Consider the following 5,888-nt stretch of genomic DNA (forward strand, 5'->3'; position numbering starts at 1 on the left):
TAGGTGAATGGAAAAACAAACTGTGCTACATCAAGACAATGGAATATTATTTATTGCTAAAAAGAACTGAGCTATCAAGCCATGAATAGACATGGAGAAAACTTAAATGCACATTACTAAATGAGAGAAGCCAATCTGGAAAGGCTACATTATTTATAATTCCAACTATATAACATTCTGGAAAAGGCAAAACTATGGCGACAATGAAAATATCAGTAGTTGCCAGAGGTTGGGAAGGAGGACAGAATGAATAGAGCACAGATGATTTTTAGGACAGTGAAGCTAGCTACTCTGTATAATATTATAATGGATACATGGTGGATACATGTTATAACGTTATACTTTTGTCAAAATCCATAGACCAAGAACAAAATCTATACATCCAAGAGTAAATCCTGATGTAAGCCATGGACTTTGGGTGACTGCAATGAGTCAATATAGGTTCATCAATTCTAACAAATATGCTTCTGTGGTACAGGATACTGATAGTGGAGGAGGCTGTGTGTTTGAGGACAGGGGGTAATAGAAATTCTGTACTTACTGCTCAATTTCACGGTGAAACTAAAACTACTCTAAGAAAAATAAAGTCTATTAAAAATTTTTCCAGTTACATTAAAATTTTTCCATTTTGTAATATGCCTATAAATTTATATCATTTAATTGCATTTTTTTGATCAACACATAATATTGGGATTGAGATACATGAAGTCATAAAACAAAAGCTATGCCCCCCCTTATCCCAAGAAAATTAATTTTAAAAAAATCAAATCCCAAATTTTTACTGCTTATGTTTTTAGAATAAATATCATGCCCCTTAGAATTCTAGAAAAGTACCTTGGGAGAACTAAAATGCAGTTTCCTTAAACTAAAAAGTAATAATTGAACAAGGTCATATTGGTCATCTATAAAGTGTTTCTCCCATGATAACTTATTTATTGTATTATAGATCTCAGTACTCTGGGATAATAACAAATCCATATAAGGATTCTCTACAGATATCTGTGATGTTTCCATTCTCAATTTTGCTGGCAGATATGCATAATTGTCCACATTCAAATGTTCAGATGGTCCCCTGGTACTTATGAACTGATGTTAAAGGCATTTTTAAAAAATTTTTATTTATTTATGATAGTCACACACAGAGAGAGAGAGAGAGAGGGAGAGAGAGAGAGAGAGAGAGAGGCAGAGACACAGGCAGAGGGAGAAGCAGGCTCCATGCACCGGGAGCCCGACGTGGGATTCGATCCCGGGTCTCCAGGATCGCGCCCTGGGCCAAAGGCAGGCGCTAAACAGCTGTGCCACCCAGGGTTCCCCGAACTGATGTTAAAGAATATAGAAGTTGAGATACGTTCGTTAGATTACTCCTTTCTGCCCCTGGATGCCACCGAGTAAGCATCGTTAAAGTGTCCCCTCCCCGCGGTCATGTCTAAGTCAGAGTCTCCCAAAGAGCCCGAGCAGCTGCGGAAGCTCTTCATCGGATGTTTGAGCTTCCAAACAACCGATGAGAGTCTGAGGAGCCATTTTGAGCAATAGGGGATGCTTACGGATTGTGTGGTAATGAGAGACCCCAACACCAAGCGCTCCAGAGGCTTTGGGTTCGTCCCATGCGCCACCGTGGAGGAGGTGGACGCAGCCATGAACGCTGGGCCGCACAAGGTCGAAGGAAGAGTGGTGGAACCAAAGAGGGCCGTCTCCCCAGACGATTCTCAAAGACCCGGTGCCCACTTAACTGTGAAAAAGATATTTGTTGGTGGCATTAAAGAAGACACTGGAGAACATCATCTAAGAGATTATTTTGAACAGTATGGGAAAATTGAAGTGATTGAGATCATGACTGACCAAGGCAGTGGCAAAAAGAGAGGTTTTGCTTTTGTGACCTTTGAAGACCATGACTCTGTAGACAAGATTGTCATTCAAAAATACCATCCTGTGAATGGCCACAACCGTGAAGTAAGGAAAACCCTATGGAAGCAAGAGACGGCTAGAGCTTCATCCAGCCAAAGTGGTTCTGGAAACTTTGGTGGTGGTCGTGGAGGTGGTTTTGGTGGGAATGACAACTTTGGTCGTGGAGGGAACTTCAGTGGTCTGGGTGGCTTCTGTGGCAGTTGAGGTGGTGGTGGATATGGTGGCAGTGGGGATGGCTATAACAGATTTGGTAATGACGGTAGCAACTTTGGAGGTGGCGGAAGCTGTAATGATTTTGGCAATTACAACAATCAATCCTCAAATTTTGGACCCATGAAAGGAGGAAATTTTGGAGGCAGAAGCTCTGTCCCCTATGGTGGTGGAGGCCAATACTTTGCCAAACCACGAAACCAGGGTGGCTATGGCGGTTCCAGCAGCAGCAGCAGCTATGGCAGTGGCAGAAGGTTTTAATTACTGCCAGGAAACAAAGCTTAGCAGGAGAGGAGAGCCAGAGAAGTGACAGGGAAGCTACAGGTTACAACAGATTGGTGAACTCAGCCAAGCAGGGCAGTGGCCTAGCTGCTACAAAGAAGACATGTTTTAGACAATACTCATGTGTATGGGCAAAAAACTCGAAGACTGTATTTGTGACTAATTGTATAACAGGTTATTTTAGTTTCTGTTCTGTGGAAAGTGTAAACCATTCCAACAAAGAGTTTTAATGTAGATTTCTTTTTTTGCACCCATGCTGTTGATTGCTAAATGTAATAGTCTGATCATGACGCTGAATAAATGTGTCTTAAAAAAAAAAAAAGAATATAGAAGTTACTTCAGAAAAGAGAACTATAAACTTAATATTAGAAAATTCTCCAATTTTTCGATCTTTATCAATATACAATCATTATGGGTCATCTTTATGTGTGGGCTTCTCAAATACAGAGAGGCACAAAGCAGTATGTTCACCCCTTCTGGAAGCAACAAAGGACATAAAGCTTATTGGCAATCTCTTGTATCTAACCACATACTAGAAAACCTAGTTCATCTCAGATTAATTTTCTAAGACTTAAAATAACAATATACTCTAAAAAATAATCCAGCCCAATAATCCTTGGGGAAAAAACACGGTAAAGAAATGGTTAATTCTTAGAAATATACCCTGTTAATGAAGATTGCAGTGGGCAATAAAACACTTATCTTTTTAAATGCTAAAATATTCTAAGAAATCTTGCTTTACTCTTCTAAGACATAGCTCCAAAAAATTAAGCAAAATTTTAGTTTTTAGAGAGTTAGAAAAAATAAACTGAAATATAACATCTATGATTTCTTTAAAAATGCATGTGAAATCAAACTTAGAAGCTTTCTTCTTGGGGCACCTGGGTGGCTCAGTTGGTTAACCAACTGCCTTCAGCTCAGGTCATGATCCCAGGGTCCTAGGATTAAGCCCCGTATCAGGTTCTCTGCTTCTCCCTCTCTCTGCCTGCGATTCTCCTTGCTGTATGCAGTCTCTCTCTCTCTCTCTCTCTCTCTCTCTCTCTCTCTCTCTCTCTCTCTCTCTGTCAAATAAATAATTTTTTTAAAAAGAAGTTTTCTTTTTTCCATTAAAAAGGGGAATAGGCAAGGAAAATAATATATGTGAGAAATTAAGCAATCCAAAATAGGTATTATATAATTGTGTTTATTATAGCTGGCCAATTTGTTGGAATGTGTCACTCTGAGAGGGAACATTTTTAATCTCCTACTGCCATCTTATGCAATGTCTTGTCATTGCACAATACAAAAGGAGGAATATACATTTAGGAAAAGCAAGAGAACTTTCTAGAAATTGTATAACAACTCACATTTCTCTCATAAAAATTAAATATCTATTGTTCTATCACCTATCTATTTGTAATAAGATTTATTAAAGTTTGGTCACTGAGCAACGATTAATAATTCCTTTCCTATTAATTTCTTAAACTTCCTATTCTGACCACACTTACTATTTCTTATATATAGTTTATTGTAATGAAACACAAAAGCTGGACATTAAAAGGTATAACAATAAAACAGAAACAAAGCACAATTCTATTCATTTTATTGTTGTTATTTTGTTTGATTTTCACAGTTCTATGTTGTTTTTTTAAGATATTATTTATTTATTCATGAGAGACACACAGAGAGAGAGGGGCAGAGACACAGGCAGAGGGAGAAGCAAGCTTCCTGTGGGGAGCCCGATGTCTGACTATGTCCCAGGACTCTGGGATCACACCCTGAGCCGAAGGCAGACATTCAACCACTGAGCCACCCAGACGTCCCTCACAGTTTTACTTTTTAAAGCAAAGAAATTCAACAATCTTTCTTATGGAAGTTTACCCTAAAACCATAAGTCATAATTATAACTTTGTTTATTTATTTATTGGAGAGAAAAAGAGGAGAGAGAGGGCACAAGTAGGGTAGGGAGGGGGAGTGGTAGAAGGAGAAGCAGACTCCCCACTGATCAGGGAGCTCGATGCTCCAGGACCCTGAGATCAAGACCTAAGCTGAAAGCAAATGCTTAACTGACTAAGCCACCCAGGCACCCCTAGAATTTTCATTTAAGGTGCCAATTTAAACACATGCCAGTGTTTAAAAATCATAATTGAAGTAGGCAAGTTTGTATTTATTTTTCTATGAATTCTAACAACTGTTTTTTAAAACATATCACCAGTCAATTACCATTCAAAAGACCATAATACGACACATTGTAGAAAGCTGTCAGTAGGAGAGTCTCCTCCTTGATTATTTAATACCAACATCCCAACTATTAGAGAAAATAAATCAATTAAGAATGTACTCATCAATGAATAACTAAAACAATACCAAAAAAAACAAAAAAACAAAACCATAGTATCAACTGACAATGGCTTAAACAAATAAAAGTTCATCTCCACAAGAAGGTGTGTTGCCTTTGATTCTGTTTCTCAAGTGTCATCAATTACTAAGGTTCTTCTCAGCTTTCCATTCCACCACCCTTAGAACACTGCCCTTTGTCCTCATGTTTGTCATTTCATGGTCATAAAATGGTTGTTATTGTTCCAGACAGTAAATCAATGTCAAGACTAGAGCAAAATGAAAAAAAAAAAAAAAAAAAGGAAAGCAAACGCCAGATGCATTTATCCTCATATTATTGTTATGATGATATATTATTGCCCATTTCTAGCCACAAAGGAAGCTGAGCGAAAGAATACTTAGTTCAGCACAGGTCACTGTGAACAAACTTAGCAAGATTAGGGAGAAATGGATGGTGGGAAAGAACAAATAATGTCTGCCACAAGGAATGAGGTTAAATGGATTTATAATTAAGACTTTCTGTCCAGATGGTAGGTTAAGCTGTAGGAAGAAGCATCCCTCTCTTCCAAACACATATTAATAGTAGGTTACATGTTAGGGAAGATATATATTAGCAGAGCTTAAAGCAAGTAAAAGAAATGTTCAAGTGCCATACACAAAAAAAGCCTGTAATAATGTCTGGAAGCTGAAGATTCCACAGAGGTAACTGGAATGCTTATACCTAAAAGGCAGAAGTAAAGATACTAGACCCAATGCACATGTAACAGCTGGAACCAGACCTGTAAGGTAAGGTCTGGCCAGGAGAATACCTCCCACCAATGTAAGGACCCACACAAATATGGGCAGTGTACCCTAGCCCAAATTAGTCTTTTGCATGAAACAGAGCACCTGACCTGTGTTGCATGCAGATGTTGAGACTGAATTCTCATATAACTCACCCAGAATAAAAAAATTCAAGGAGAGAAACTAATGGAAATGGTCTAGAACAGGTTAACCCTGTAGTATAACTGGCAACCAGAAAACCCTCAAAGGGACATAGCACATAGAAGATAATTTCTACATAAGATGAAGCTACTGGCAAATAAGGAAAAGCACAAAAAGAAACACAAGTGGCACAACAAATGGGAGAAATCATCCCCAGGGATCCATCCATCCACACCAGAGCAATTTCAAAG

The 5,888-nt window shown here is 38.5% G+C and overlaps 1 pseudogene; it reads left to right on the plus strand.

Moving 5' to 3' along the window:
* Positions 1–1,422: 1,422 nt before the first annotated feature.
* On the plus strand, positions 1,423–2,445 carry LOC129512993 (heterogeneous nuclear ribonucleoprotein A1-like; annotated as a pseudogene).
* Positions 2,446–5,888: the final 3,443 nt, after the last annotated feature.

This window comes from Nyctereutes procyonoides, unplaced genomic scaffold (assembly GCF_905146905.1).
Source record: "Nyctereutes procyonoides isolate TBG_1078 unplaced genomic scaffold, NYPRO_anot_genome, whole genome shotgun sequence".
NCBI lineage: Eukaryota > Metazoa > Chordata > Mammalia > Carnivora > Canidae > Nyctereutes > Nyctereutes procyonoides.